The following is a 16,987-nucleotide window of genomic DNA, read 5'->3' on the forward strand; positions in this document are numbered from 1 at the left end:
AAGAGACAGAACAAACTCATTGAACACCTGCTTCTTGATTTCCCTCTAAAAACAGCTTGTCATTGGAACAGAGGTGTGCCTGGTGGTGATTTAGAAATGCATCATAAAGCAAATGAATCATAAATAAAGGATGAAGTGTAAATACAAGGAAATTGAATTTAAATTAATACATTATTGCACCTGCTAACACTTTTCATTATTGATATTGTTGTCTTTGGGACCATGTGACAAGGAAACACAGTACAGTTACAGTCACACACACACAAATAACATTACTTACATCCCTAGGGGGTGTGTCTCAAAACATATAGTAATGGCCCATCTTACACTATATTTATCACCACAATGGATGGAGGTAAATGTGATGTGAACACATTGACGTAAGTTCCAACGATCAGTGAAATAATGGATGACCCCACCCAGGTATAAATGGCCTGTACAACACAACACAAAGGGACAGGAAGGAGTTACCTGGCATTCTCAAGGAACGCTCATTATGGAACCAATTGTTACTGTTCAATTCATAAGATTTGAAGCACTCAGCAAGTCAGCGACACCTGCATGCTTCTAGTCTTCTTATCCAGTCAAATAGCAACACTCTTCAGTAAGTCACAGTGGTTCCTAATGACCTGGGAATCATCCCTTGCTGTTTAGACCAAGAGGATAATGTTGGATAATGTAGGATTGTACTCCCTCAGTCATTCAACCTGAGCTGACTGGAGTGCTTCTAACCGAACCACCATTATACTGAGAGTAGTGGAAGAGAAGACAGAGAGACAGACAGAGAGAGGCAAAGCTCCTTTTCATAGTCAACATTCACTTGGTTTGGCTTCGACTATACAGTCGAATGTGCAGATAGAGAGACAGACAGAGAGAGAAGGCAAGTTCCTTTTTCATAGTCTGAATTCAACCACATGGCTTTGACTTGGATTCGACTCTATACAGCCGAGTGTCAGGCCAGACAGACAAGCTTGTTGATATGCTTGTCGAAATCAGAAACTTGTTGACAAATTAGCAGATTTGTCTAAACCCATTAGGTGGTGGGCCTTTAGAGTCTGCGAGAGACGGCCACCGGGGTGTCTGGTCCACGCAAGCGCCAGGCCTTGGATCTCTAGGCCGAGTCCCTGGCACAGGCAGCCCCCAGGCCAGCCAGGGCTCTGGTCAAAAGTAGTGCACTAGGTAGGGAATAGGGTGCCATTTGGGATACAGACTCAGCTCTCAGCCTCCATCCCAGGGGGGAGAGCCCAGACAGAGCAGTCTACAGGCTACATGACAAATCCGATAAAAATATGGAGAGAAGGAGGAAATGGAGGAGGAGGGAGAAGAAGAAAGGTGTCCTGTGGCCCTGTGATAGGGAGCAGATCCAGTTAGCCATGGTCTGGCTGTGAGGTGGAATGGATAGAGGTGTGGAGGGATGGAGGGGTGGAGGGATGGAGGAGGAGTGGAGGGATGGAGGAGGGGTGGAGGGATAGAGGGGTGGAGGGATAGAGGGGCGGAGGGATGGAGGAGGGGTGGAGGGGATGGAGGGATGGAGGAGAGGTGGAGGGGTGGAGGGGATAGAGGGATGGAGGGATGGAGGAGGGGTGGAAGGGATGGAGGAGAGGTGGAGGGATGAGGAGAGGTGGAAGGGATAGAGGGATGGAGGGATAGAGGAGGGGATAGAGGGATGGAGGAGGGGTGGAGGGGATAGGGGGATGGAGGAGGGGTGGAGGGGATAGGGGGATGGAGGGAGAGGATAGATGGGTGGTGGAGGGGATAGCAGCAGAGGGGATTGTTGGATTACAAGGCCCCTGGCAGGACTCACACTCCTGGGTGAATGACCTCCAGGCCTCAGCTTGCTCCCCTCTCTCTCTCTCTCCTCTCTCCCCCTCTCTCTCCACCTCCCTCTCTCTCTAACTCTCTCTCCTCAGTCTCCACTCACCATGTCTGTCTGAGAAGAGGAGCTGGGGAGAAGGGAAGCGGTGCAGAGAGGATAGCCCACCAGTAACTCCTCAGGGTGTGTGAAAAGATTAGTGAAAGCTTCCATTTCAAAGAAGTTGATGTGGATAGTACTGAGGAGAACATTGCATTAAGATGTATTATGAACATGAGCTTTTGAAACTCTTTCTACTATTTTAACTGATATTGATAGCTGTTATAACTGATATTACAAAGCTTGTAAAAACACGCTATTCTAGTATATTTAATATCAATATCAATGCTTTGCATGGAAGAGCCTATTGCATATAAGAACCTATCTTCATCTGTATCAAAAGAAGTGCAACACAATGCCTGATTAAATTCACTGTCACAGACAAGACAGCTTAAACCTTCATAAATATTTAGCCAATCAAACATATTCTTCAGAAATAAAATATTCCTTCAGCAATATATTTCACAAAGTATTTTAGTATTGATCTTACTCGGAATGCAGTAAAATGTTAATATCACAACAAAATATTGCAGGGTCAGCCTCACAATAAGTAGAATGTTAATATTATTACAACAATATCACAGGGTCGTCGCAGAAATTACGATGTCCTTCTGATGTATTTTGATGTCTCTGGCTTATGGCGTCCGCATTCGGAACGGTTTATGCATATATTATGACGACATTAGGTGACATTTTCTTTCCCTTTTGGACTTTGGCCAGCCGAAGTTCGGGAGCCGAAGTCTACGCCCCTTTGTCCGTGATTGGTCAAGTGTAGGGATTCTTCAATAAAGTCTATGTTGTCATTCAACGAGAGACGACTCATTTTCATGCACATTTTTACATTGAGAAATACTGCACCAAACATATTAGTTAGATTGGGCGATTAAGATCTCCTCGACAAAAACGTAAAAATTAATGACAGATTTCTTCAGTTATCTTCAATTAATTCTGACTATTATGGTGCCTCAAAATGGCTTGTTTTTCAAGCGAAGGTCTTTTAAGAGAGTATGCGAGCTCACTCGTTCGGTTCGCCTAGCCGACTGACGCCTTTAGAGGGAGACCTTCATAAGAAGCAGATCAGTCCCATTGCACCATCAGACTAATCTCTCTCTCTCTCTCTCTCTCTCTCTCTCTCTCTCTCTCTCTCTCTCTCTCTCTCTCTCTCTCTCTCTCTCTCTCTCTCTCTCTCTCTCTCTCTCTCTCTCTCTAACACTCTCTCTCTCTCTCTCTCTCAGCCAGCCTTGTACTAATGCTAATGCTGCGGCAGGGCAGGGGCTGCAAGCTTAATGTAAGTCGGACAGCCATCATTCAGCCTCACAACAGTACAGCTTGGACAGATCTGGGGTTTGAAGGTCTGCTTGGCCACACTGTCATTTAATACCACTTTGAACGGCTAGGAAAGGGCTCCATCCATGTTACCAAGCATGTAGCAGCAGGTAGCCTAGCGGTTAGGAGCGTTGGGCAAGAAACCGAAAGATCGCTGGTTCGAATTCCCGAGCCAACTAGTTGAAAAATCTGTCGACGTGCTCTTGAGCAAGGCCCTTAACCCTAGTTGCTCTGGATAAGAGTGTCCGGTAAAATTTGATGCTACCAAGCAAATTTCTCTATGGGATAATAAAGTATTCATTCATTCTCCCCTGCATGATACTGGGTAGTAGCAGAGTCATGCATTGCCTAAGGAATTTTTTGGTGGGGTATTTATTCCAGAATGCATTACCTGTGTTTTGTGTATACATAGAAATCCTGTGAGTATGAAGGTGAGTGAAGCATTAAAAGGAAGTACTAGCTACAATCTTCATGCAGTTGTTTTTCTTTGATACTGTGTGCCTATGATACAGTATTATGCCAAATGCATGTATTCTCATTGAAATGTCCAAATACTGTAATCACTTGATGTATTTGATACCATTTCACTTATTCCGCTCCAGCCATTACCACGAGCCCGTCCTCCCCAATTAAGGTGCCACCAACCTCCTGTGCTCGACACTTTACCTAAATGGCATTGATCCTGTGGAACCATGCTGTGCATTGACAGGACGACTGCACCGATTACACACCATGGGTCTGCAAGAGATTTTCCACATACTGTGCTAGCCTATTGGCCAGATGCCAGGTAGGCTAAGAGCACAACACACACATTGTCACGTTCGTTGAAGGACGGGTCAGACCAAGGCGCAGCGTGATATGCGTACATGTTTATTAACTTATCAACACAATGACAAAACAACAAACCAAACCAAACGAAACGAAACGTGAAGTCCTAAGGTAGATACAACAAACCTTAACCGGAACAAGATCCCACAACAGACAGTGCCAATAAGCTGCCTAAGTATGGTCCCCAATCAGAGACAACGAGCAACAGCTGCCTCTGATTGGGAACCATACCGGCCAACATAGATCCACACATACTAGAATATACAACATAGAACATACACAACAAAGAATATACACACCCTGACTCAACATATAAGAGTCCCCTGAGTCAGGGCGTGACAGTACCCCCCAAAGGTGCGGACTCCGACCGCACAACATAAACATAACAGGGTAGGGGCCGGGTGGGTATTCCGCCTCAGAGGCGGATCCGGCTCGGGCCGTGACGACCTCTCACTCTCCGCCTCCCTGTTGCGCCCCTGGTCTGGTCTGGACCTCGGCGCGCTACTTCCCCTCTCCTTCCTCCCACAATACGCCAGGCCCTGTCTGGACCCTGGTGTGGGAGACCCCAAACCTGGAGAGGGGCTGACGTCATGATCTGGACTGGAGCCGCCTACCGGAGCTGGACTAGGCACCCTTGGAGCGGACTACTCTGGCTCCGGAGTGGAGCCGCTGACCGGAGCTGGATCAGGCACTGGTGGAGCGGACTGCTCTGGCTCCGGAGTGGAGCCGCTGACCGGAGCTGGACTGGACCCCGGTGGAGCGGACTGCTCTGGCTCCGGAGTGGCGCAGCTGACCGGAGCTGGATCAGGCAACGGTGGAGCGGACTGCTCTGGCTCCGGAGTGGAGCAGCTGACTGGTGCCGGACCAGGCACCGGTGGAACGGGCACGTGCCGGACTGGACAAACGCACCACTGGTCTGGTGCGAGGAGCAGGCACGGGCCGGACCTGACTAGGAACACGCACCACTGGCTTGGTGCGAGGGGCAGGAACGGGCCGGGCCGGGCTGGCGACGGCGCACCACTGACTTGGTGCGAGGAGCAGAACAGGCCGGGCCGGGCTGGCGACGCGCACCACTGGCTTGGTGCGAGGAGCAGGAACAGGCCGGGCCGGACTGGCGACGCGCACCACTGGCTTGGTGCGAGGAGCAGGAACAGGCCGGGCCGGGCTGGCGACGTGCACCACTGGCTTGGTGCGAGGAGCAGGAACAGGCCGGGCCGGGCTGGCGACGCGCACCACTGGCTTGGTGCGAGGAGCAGGAACAGGCCGGGCCGGACTGGCTACGCGCACCACTGGCTTGGTGCGAGGAGCAGGAACAGGCCGGGCCGGCGACGCGCACCACTGGCTTGGTGCGAGGGGCAGGAACAGGCCGGGCCGGACTGGCGACACGCACCACTGGCTTGGTGCGGGGAGCAGGAACGGGCCGGACCGGACTGGCGACACGCACCACTTTCTTGGTGCGAGGAGCAGGACTGGGTTCCTTTATTAAACCCAACTCCTTCTGCTGCCTAACCAGCTCCTCTCGCCGTGCCTCTACTTTTTCCTTCTCCCTTTTAGCCTCCTGTAGCGCCTCCCTCTGACTGAATAACTCCTGCTCCCTCTGAACCAACAGCCCCCGTAACATGGTGGCCTCCTCTCCTAACCTGCAGATCCGCCCTTCACGGCCTCCTGCTGCCTCGTCGTCCACACCGTGTGCCCCCCCCAAAAAGTGTTCTTGGGGTTGCCTCTCGGGTCTGATCCCTTTCAGGGCCTCCATCTGCCTTGCCAGATCCTCTCTTATCTCCCGCCAAGTCCATCCTCTCTGCTCCTCCTCGGCACGCTGCTTGGTCCTTGTTTGGTGGGATCTTCTGTCACGTTCGTTGAAGGACGGGTCAGACCAAGGCGCAGCGTGATATGCGTACATGTTTATTAACTTATCAACAAGTCCTAAGGCAGATACAACAAACCTTAACCAGAACAAGATCCCACAACAGACAGTGCCAATAGGATGCCTAAGTATGGTACCCAATCAGAGACAACGAGCGACAGCTGCCTCTGATTGGGAACCACACCGGCCAACATAGATCCACACATACTAGAATATACAACATAGAACATACACAACAAAGAATATACACACCCTGACTCAACATATAAGAGTCCCCTGAGTCAGGGCGTGACACACATACACTGAGTGTACAAAACATTAAGGACCCCTACTCTTTCCATGGCTTAGACTGACCAGGTGAATCCAGTTGAAAGCTATGATCCCTTGTTGATGTCACTTGTTAAATCCCTTTCAATCAGTGTAGATAAAGGGGAGGAGACAGGTTAAAAACAGATTTTTAAGCCTTGAGACAATTGAGACATGGATTGTGTATGTGTGCCATTCAGAGGGTGAATGGGCAAGACAAAAGATTTAACTGCAACGCTGCTGGGTTTTTCAAGCTCTTCAAGCTGTGTATCAAGAATGGTCCACTACCCAAAGGACATCCAACCAACTTGACACAACTGTGGGAAGCGTTCGAGACAATATGGGCCAGCATCCATGTGGAATGCTTTTGACACCTTGTAGAGTCCATGCCCAGACGAATTGAGGCTGTTCTGAGGCCAAAAGGGGGTGCAACTCAATATTAGGAAGGTGTTCTTAATGTTTTGTACACTCAGTGTATAATACACTGCTGTATAATGTCCGTAAACAAATGGAAGTCAATGCACAGAGAATATGAAGCTGCTATATTTCTGCAGCAGTATATTTTGATTTGACACCAAACATTACAGTATTTTTTCAAGCTTCTTGCCACCAGCTGGTGCTCGCCTCATACCCGGTATCTACATCTTGATCTGACCAATTAATTGCACAGGCCTTTCCTATTGTACGCCTCTCTTAATAGAGAGAGACAACTCTTTTCATTTTTACAAGCCTTGTCTTTCACCAAGACCAAACAAACCATAGTTGGTATTGAATTGACAAGCCTAACTTTCTTTGTATCAACAGAACACATGGGAGCAAGGAAGAAAAAGCTCTTACCGGCGTCTATCCATCCAGACATTCATTGTGACAGTAATAGTGTCTAATTGTGCTCTCTGTCCAGAGAATAATCCACCCCATGGCTCCCAGATGAAATGGTAATTATCAAAGGGAGAGATGTGAGGGGGAATGTTTGGAATTAGCTGCTCAACGAGGTCAGGTCACAGCCACAGCTAGCTCAGAGGAAGCCAATGATTGGCTAGCATCCCAAATGGCACCCTATTCCCTTTATCCCATAGGGCTCTGGTGAAAAGTAGTGCACTATATAGGGAATAGGGTGCCATTAGGGACGCAGTCAGTGAATATCTCCAAACCAACCTCTGTCTGTATCTGTCAAAAATTAATCTCTCTGGCGAGTCCCGGGGAGCTGGGAACTCTCACAACATTGTCATCACTGGCCAGTCTGTCATATCAACACTCACTATGCAAATGTCTGTTTTGTGGTTTAGAATCCTTTATAGATGTATGTCTGCAAGCCACCAAATAACCCCATCACAATGAAAGACATTACATCCAGCATACACAAATGTAGTCTATCTTGTCAAGTGGGTATGTAGAAATAGAGCCTGTATCTATTTGTTTGATATAGCAACAGAATAATGTGTGTGAAAATGTGAAAATGTGCAAAATGGGGACGTAAAACATGCAAAGAAAACAGGCATTGTCCTGCTATCTATCTCATTCAGTTTTTACATTTCAGTCATTTAGCAGACGCTCTTATCCAGAGCATACATTTATTTTTATTTTTTTCATACTGGCCCCCCGTGGGAATCGAACCCACAACCCTGGCGTTGCAAACACCATGCTCTACCAACTGAGCTACATCCCTGCCGGCCATTCCCTCCCCTACCCTGGGCCAATTGTGCGCTGCCCCATGGGTCTCCCGGTCGCGGCCGGCTACAACAGAGCCTGGATTCGAACCAAGCTCTCTAGTGGCACAGCTAGCACTGCCTTAAACCACTGCGCCACTCAGTTGGAGTCTATAATCATGGTACAGAATTAGAGTACATCAGAGGCAGGTGGGCTGGTCGTATTTACCCATAATCCCCTGTGATTGACAGACAGCGACCCGGGGAAGCAAAACATAGCAGCTGTCAAAGTGCATTCACTGACGCTGGTAAATTTGGCCATATTAATGGTGGCGGATTTAAAATGACAGCAGAGCGATTATTCACACTCCAAATGGCATTATAATTATGAGTGAAAAAGACAAATGTGGACATTTTCCTCCCAGTTCTTTTTTCTCTTCTCCTCCCCGGCCGTCATCGTTTACACATTCAGCAGGCTGTGCCTTAATGTGGTTGCTGATGCGTGTGTGTGTTCTGTTTGCGCAGGCAGGCCAGGGGCTATACAGAATAATTTGGATTAAAGCCGCCATATTCGAGGTTTGTGATAAGGGGAAAGATTACAGGTCACTCTGGGTTGGCAAATCAGGAGCTAAGTAAACAATTCATATTAGTAACAATAAATGGAAAAAACATCCTGTCATCGTGTTCTGCTTTGATGGAAAGTTGGGATTGATGATTGATTCATTAACCTGGAAAACTCTTAGATGTAGATGTGTTTATTTCCTGGAAGCAATTTGATGTTGATGAACATGCAGACCTGATATGGGTTTTTGAAGAGACATATTTTGATGAGAGCTGACTTCTCTCTCAGTATGAAGCCAAATGTCTCACTGTTCAAAACAGCAGCATTTCTGTTACCTTCATGAAAATATATGGATTTGGCAACATCAAAGAATGTAGCAACATTAGGCTCATGAGGTTCAAGAGGAAATTAACATTTTGATTTGCTTTTTGACTGAATGAATAATATTCATTCATTTGTGCTTTTTAATGAATAACATTCATTCAAATAATGTGACAATAACTCTTGCAGTACAATATCTCTCTCTCTCTCTCTCTCTCTCTCTCTCTCTCTCTCTCTCTCTCTCTCTCTCTCTCTCTCTCTCTCTCTCTCTCTCTCTCTCTCTCTCTCTCTCTCTTTCTCTTTCTGCCTTATTAGAAAGTTACAGATGTAGGATCTTAATTTGATCACTCTTTTGTTGCTGAGAATTTTCCTACACATGCGAACTTGTAGTGTATTCAAGGTTTAAAAAGGCTTCTAAAGTCTGTAATTTCCACTTTAAAATGTCAGACTTGATTTGCCCTAATGAAAAACGTGTCAAACCCTACAAAAAATGTCCATTAATCATAATCCACATAAGAATTCACATTTCCTGTTGCTGCAGGATTATATTCCTGCTGTAGCAAACTGGCTCAAATGAAGATCCTACATCTGTACCATTAGAACAGCTCATTTGAAATACCTCAGAATGTCCATGAGATTTGAGCACCTTTCCTCCCTCTAACAATCAATTAAGTTCCGTAATACATTGAGAGAGAGAGAGAGAGAGAGGGAGAGAGAGAGAGAGAGAGAGAGAGAGAGAGAGAGAGAGAGAGAGAGAGAGAGAGAGAGAGAGAGAGAGAGAGAGAGAGAGAGAGAGAGAGAGAGAGGGAGCAGTACATTTCTCCCAACCGTGAAGAGTGCAATTGGTTACATCCATGGAGTTAGTGTACAACCCCCGTGATCCACCAGCATATGTTCATTAAATTGTGCAGAGGTAATTAGAATCTATCGGACACCAGACCAGAGACATTTGCACTGCTTGCAGAGTTCAGAACTGCACAAACATTCCCTAGGCCCCACAGCTCTGAACTGCATTACAGTAGCAACTGTTTTACAGGAAATGCTGCAGTATGAGGTACAATACAAGTATAGTGTGTTCCACAGCTTAAGTACCTGTAAGCCTAATTTCTGTATGCCTACTGGGAATTTATAAAATAATAACCAAAGCCAAATCAATATTTAAAAAATAACAGTATACTAAATGCCACCCCTGACGATTTGATACCTCTGTCTGTTTCCAAGGCATATGACTTCTCAAGTGTTGCCCACTCTAAAAATCATATTATTGATGATCCCACTGCCTGAGTCAATGCCATTCCTACTTATTTCTTGTCATTCTGTGCCTGCATGGCATCTATGACACATCCATTACCCCTCAGCCTGAGGCAGGGCTGTTGCGCTCCTCTGACTCCCACATCATATCATTAAGGCTTGTGGAATCATCAGTCTCAGAACAGCACTCCATGTGACAACATTCTGGAATCATCCGAGTCACAGCACTCCACGTGACTGATGATATTCAGAGACCGAGAGCATGAAGTACGCAGTATCTCTGACAAACCTCCATGCATCCAAACACGACCACTGAAGAGGAAGGAACGGTCTCCTTCACCCACCCACTCTTTTCCATAACATCGGGGGTATGATGCTAGCCGGTTAGTCATATAGACAGAATGACCTTTTGGACCTTCCGCAAGGACACAGAGATGATTATGATGATTTGGACGGTATCATGCAAATCTGTGCTATGAGTTTTGCATGGGTAATGGACCTAAAGTCTAATAAAATGATAATCCCTATCTAGCTGTTATTAATCCCTCAGTAAAAAAAATCCCAAACAGATCTTAATACTAAGTGTCAATTTTTATCCAGTATACATAGATGATGGTAGATAATTAATAGATAATGATATGCAGGAAAAATGTAAAGCGTTTACAAAATAAATCTCCAGTTGCATCTGTTTAGTTTAGTTTATTGTGCTTGTCATTGTGACATGATAAAGACAAGTCATCAACCCTTCGCTCCATGAACACACTCTGTGACTGGACACAGCTTCTCCACATGTTCAGTACATGTTATCTGAGGCTGTAGCTACAGATGGCATGTACTGTATGACAAAACAGTACTGTAGTATGACAGAGGTGTCAAAGGTATCAAGCCTCTGGGTGTGTGTTGGGGTAGGAGGTACATAGTAAAGCATGAAAGTAGGAGTACAAGAGGAGAGAGAGCGAGAGAGAGCGAGAGTGAAAGAGAGAGAGAGAGAGAGAGAGAGAGAGAGAGAGAGAGGGAGAGAGAGAGAGAGAGAGCGAGAGAGAGAGAGAGAGAGAGAAAGAAAGAGAGAGAGAGAGAGCAAGAGAGAGAGAGAGAGAGAGAGAGAGAGAGAGAGAGAGAGGAAGGAAGGAAGGAAGGAAGGAAGGAAGGAAGGAAGGAAGGAAGGAAGGAAGGAAGGAAGGAAGGAAGGAAGGAAGGAAGGAAGGAAGGAAGGAAGGAAGGAAGGAAGGAAGGAAGGAAGGAAGGATGACAGACTCTGTGGAATGACAGGTCGTCCAGGTAGGGGACAGCTGTGTGACAGTGATGGAGGAGGAGGGATACAGAGCAGCTCAAGCACACACGCTCTGCCACACGTCCCAGATGTCACACACCCACATGCACAAATGCGCACACAAACACACACACACACAGCTGTCCCAGTCACTCCTCCCTTCAGCTTCACCATTTCATGCACACACACAATGTCTATGTCACTCTTCCTTCACTTTACTTTGAGCCTCACCACACACACACACAAATACACACACACAAACACACTGGGGAAACATCACTGCTCAGTGCGGATCTGGGTCATGAAGCATTAAATCCCCTTGTTCATCAAGTACCGCTCTTCCTCCACGCACACACACACCACAACCACAGCCCATCACCTCAACGCACACCATCTGTCCTCCAAAGCTGGGCTATCAAATCCATTAGGGCCTCAAGCCGCGTTCACGCCATGTCGGAAACTTAGAAATTTCCGAATTGCTTACTTGTTGTTGAAAGAAAGATGAGATCGCGTTTCCCACTTAAGAAGTATCAGAATCAACCAATAGGAAGCTCTACGCAAATTACTTACTTAAATTTTAACTCGGAGGTCCCGTGTTTCCAACATGACGTGAACGCAGCATCACAGGGAGGTCTCTCTCCCTCTCCAGGAATGGACTGGACCACATGAAACAGCCATCTGACAGACACCCTGAGCTCTCTGGTAGCCATGCTACAGCTAAAACTACTCTACTGGAGAAGTGGGTAAACTCTAATTTGGAAAAAAATTATCCAAACGACCCCCCGGTGAAGGAAAGGTGCCCTGTGTGAAACATTCTATGACAAACAGCGACAGACACTCTGAATGACCTTAAATTATCAATCTCATATATTGGTCTTTCACAGTCAGGCCAACCCAAGCTGTACTTTGCAAGTAGGTTAATAGAAGGCCTACTATCGAAAAAGATAAATGAGGCTGTCAACTGAGTCAGAAATCCACAAGTTTCAGATTATTATTAAAAAATATTGGGGGGGGTTCGCTCTCAAAGTCACACTCTTTAATAGAAAAACAACAACATTGGATGTTTTAAGTACAAACCAATGCTTAAACCACATCAGGAGACCACTTTTGAGGTCTCTGAAAAATCCAGGATTTTTGGGGGGTGTAGTTACCCTTTAATTCAACTGCCCAGATACCTACAGTAGCACAGTAGGTTTGTTAGTACAGTTGTTTGGTTAGTGGTGTTTCTGTAGCGTACATAAAATGGAGTTTGCAAAACAAATGGACACTGGATGGATGCAAATAATCATGATATCATTCTGCCATGTCTTACCTTGCTTCAAAGTATCCTTTAGAAAAACGGGTGTTCAAATCAACTTTATTTCGTTGTCTAGCAGCCAAAGGCATTATCCTAGTCATATTAGCAACTCATGATAGTTGTTGCATCTTTAGATCTCCCCTCTTTCTAAATTTCTAACGGATATTTCTATCTCTGTCCATGAAACCGCTCGATTGTGTGGTTCGCATTTTAGAAGGTGTTTTCCCGCTAATTGCATTTTGGAACATTCGTGCGTAGCCTACTGCCATGTGCACATCGCTGCGCTTAAAATGTGAAGAAATAATAGTTTATGAACATTTTAAGCTAAAAACTTTGATCTGCTCCATCAACCTTATTAATTGATATGGCATACACCTCCACTACACTACTTTTACACGCATCGGGGAGATTAAGAAGTGAGTATACGCAATGCCCACAGCAAAAAGTGGGTATGCGGCATATACCTGCGTATACCCTCCACTACACCACTGGTTAGCTGTGCTACAGCTAAAACTACCCTGACCCCTGTTAGCCGTGCTACAGCTAAAACTACCCTGACCCCTCTATTAGCCGTGCTACAGTTAAAACTATCCTGGCCACTCTGTTAGCCATGCTACAGTTAAAACTACCCTGACCTCTCTGTTAGCCGTGCTACAGTTAAAACTATCCTGGCCACTCTGTTAGCCATGCTACAGTTAAAACTATCCTGGCCACTCTGTTAGCCATGCTACAGTTAAAACTACCCTGACCTCTCTGTTAACCGTGCTACAGCTAAAACTACCCTGACCCCTCTGTTAACCGTGCTACAGCTAAAACTACCCTGACCTCTCTGTTAGCCATGCTACAATATACAAGGCCAAAACAGTCCACTTTCCCAATCTGCAATATTTATAGTGGTACAACAGTAATTTCAATTGCATATATGTTATACACCCATTGAGTGTTGAAGAAAACAAATTAAAGGGCATCATAAGTAGAAGTCCCAGCTCTGTTAGCAATGCTACTGCTTTCCATTTATAACGGGAGTCCTACATAGATCAATAACTACATAGTGGAAGCCGTCACACTCTCCCAGTCTTGTACGTAGGAAGTCTCTTAGTTGGTATACGTTAAACCATTTAATCCAGAAATACGAAAACACAGTAGGTCCACACTCAAAAAGCATTGCAAAATGCTAACTTAAATTTACAATTTGTGTAATGTTTATTTTCTGCATCATAACCAGCACAGCCTCATTATCTTGCAGATCAAGCTCAACAGCATGGGGGAGTTCAGTGTCTCTGTCACCCTTCAAAGCGAACAGGTTTGCCATCCAGTCAGCAGAGTGAGATGCTTAATGATTTAGCGGCACATAAAAGCGTCGGAGGAGCTCCTATGGATTGTCACCTCGCCATGGCTCAGAGAGAGATAAGGGACTCCAAATGTCCTTGCTTTGGAATTATATGGGGTACAGCAGTTAAACATCTATTTGTTTGAGTCAGGATGAGGCGAGTGAGTTTTAGGAAACATAATACAACAGCGATCACTATCTTTTCTATACAGACAAGACTATAAGACGACACAGTATTGTCTGCAACCAAATTATACATTTACTGTACATAAAATGCTGTTTGACAATGGTGTACTGCCAGTTAGCTATGACTGGTCCATCCATCCAAACCCTTAACACAGAAATACATCTGCTTTTCCTCAACCAGGCATTGGCCCATGTACTGTAGATGCGTAGCCCCAAGCAACATGCTGTCAAATAATGTGTTATAGCACCATTATAGCACCTTCTGAGTGGTTCTCCAAGACCCACACTGAGCATGATTTACCCCAAATAGTGTAACCAATAAAAAACATCAAGACACCCCTGTATGAACTAATTGGCTGCAAAAGATAAAGAAATAGGACCAAACTGTTTATCTAAAATGGGAATCGTTGAGGATAATACAGTCAAAGGACCCCAAAGTGGCACTGATCGAAGAGTGCACGTGTCATTGGTTGTTGCAGTGTTGTTTATTGGCTTGCCTGGCAGCACATAGGGTGCTAATCCACACATCCTCTCCACCGATGTTTAGTCAACAGAAGTAGGTGCCTCGGATCGAGGCAGAGAACACATTACACAGGGAATCGATACTAAGCAAATACATAACCATGTCAAGAAGTGGATAATCCTTTTTGTCTACAAGAGGCACAGCTCTTACAGTGACTCAATCCAACAGCAACACTGTCTGACGGCTGGCTGCATCCCAAATGGCACCCTACTCCCTACAAAGTGCATTACTTTTAACCAGAGCCCTATTGACCCTGGTAAAAAGTAGTGCACTAGGGACTAGGGTGCCATTTGGAACGGAACCAGCGCTGTGTGTAAATGAAGTGAAGAGGAGGCTTCCAAAAACGCTCTCTGGAAAATCAATGTGCCACAGTGCTCTAATTGGGTGATAAAAAAAGCCTGTCATACAGTAATTGCATAGTTGGTTATTTGTTTATTTTGTTGTTTGTCCTTGGTTTCCCCTTACGACATGTTTAAAAAATAATAATAGCCCTTCAATAATCAAACCGTAATTTGCCAGAAAAAACACCCTGTCTTCTCTTGCTGTTAGTTAGATGTTGTCATGGTGACTCATTGATCATTTTCTTGGAACACCTCATTCTCTCCTCCATTCAACCTTTGCACTGTTTTGATGTGATTGACAAAGACTGTCGCTTTTGACAGCCTTTGCCTTGTATATGAGAACTGATGAACGCTAGGCTCACTTGTTGCTATGACAAACTCGCTGTCTGTGAATAAGAACATGTTATTATGTTGAGTAATAATAATAATTTATTAAACTTTTATAGCGCTTTTCTTTACAGACAGAATCTCAAAGCGCTTGTTCAGCGAAATAAACAACAAGTAGCAATTTTAAAATAAATATAGGCTACAACTGTAGCTAGATCAGCTGGATCAAATCTGTTTGAGTGAGCATAGGCCTTTCCTGCAGTCAAATGACCAAATCGCCCTCTAGTGGCCTCATGTGTGGAATATTTTTAATATTTTTCATAATTTCATAATTAATAAACAATCTCTTTTTTTAAACGCTGAAAATCTGGTGTTTCTATGTCAAACGGTTTTGTTATATTTCAGTCTTCTGTGATGTATATAAAGTGTAATGTTGGGATACAAATTCAAAATGGAATACAATTCAACTCTATATCTTACATGGTACAAGTGTCTTCTTTTTTTAAAGCCCATAACCATGTGTGTGAGGTGTAAACTTTTGTTTCAAAGTAGATTTGTTTAAGACTACCAAGAATCACTCTATGACCCTGATTTAGCCCACTGCAGTGAAAGGATAAATACAATTTTAGAAATATGCATTGTTTGTAAAAGAGCAGATTTACATGCGTTCATAGCCAAATTAATATCTATCAGAGAGGAAAAGCAATCTGGTGACAATGTACTGTATGTATGTATGCACATTCATTTGGATTCAGTCTGGTTAATTAGAGAAAATACAAACAGTCTCTGAACATCAAAGACTCACTACGTTTGGTGGTTGGCCTTCTCTCTCGCTCTTTTTTTCTCTCTCTCTCATCTCTCTCTCGCTCTCTCCTGCCCCCACACTCTCTCCCCTCGTCCTCTCTATCTCTCTCTCTCTCCTCCCTCTCTATCTTCCCTCCAGTTGTTGAACAACATTACACTTTAATAAGCTTTTCATCTGGGGAGGAGAATTCTACCCTAAAGAAATCTGAATGAACCCTACCCAAAACTCTTTGCTTCATTGATTTCTTAATCTGAGGAATCACTGTGGCAAAGACTGTAGTGGATTGGTACTTAAAGTTTCATAGTTTAATGTTATATCTTTGTCATAAAGTACTCTTAAATGTACATACTGTATATACTGTATCCTGCTGTGTGAGGACATAATATCATAGGTTGGTTGCACAGGTTAAGTTTGACCAATAAGACAGTTCCTCTGTTATTCCCCAGCCTTAGAGAAACAGAATTGTACCCCTTAACCCACCAATTCAGCTCTGGGCACAGTGTGGTGGCCTGTGTGAGCTTCCAGCTGGATGGAGCGAAAGTGATCCGACGCTCCTCTCCAGAGAGGTGTCTGGCGGGTGGACACACACACACGCACACACACACACAGTGTGGGTGGCCACCTGGGTCAGTGAGCACGCTCACATTGGCTTGTTGTACCTCCTCCTTCTCTTTTCTCAAGTCTTAGTGGTGTGTCTATGGCCAATAATAGCCAGCCCCAGCAGAATGTACTGGCTAATGCTCCAGACAGAATAAAGCCATGACCTCCTAGCCGTTCCTATCCTTATAGGAAGAGCCTGAAGAAATACAATATCATATCCTTTCTGAAGATATAAGACAAAATGGCCCTGATATTTCAGAGCAGGATGAGGCAAAGAGAATTGTGTAGCCTA

The 16,987-nt window shown here is 45.1% G+C and overlaps 1 protein-coding gene across 2 annotated transcripts in view; it reads right to left on the reverse strand.

Moving 5' to 3' along the window:
• nlgn4xa (neuroligin 4 X-linked a) overlaps nucleotides 1-16,987 on the reverse strand; it is a 62,699-nt gene that overhangs the window by 11,807 nt on the left and 33,905 nt on the right. The gene's annotated exons all lie outside the window — the stretch shown is intronic.

This window comes from Coregonus clupeaformis, chromosome 6 (genome assembly GCF_020615455.1).
Source record: "Coregonus clupeaformis isolate EN_2021a chromosome 6, ASM2061545v1, whole genome shotgun sequence".
NCBI classification, from domain to species: domain Eukaryota; kingdom Metazoa; phylum Chordata; class Actinopteri; order Salmoniformes; family Salmonidae; genus Coregonus; species Coregonus clupeaformis.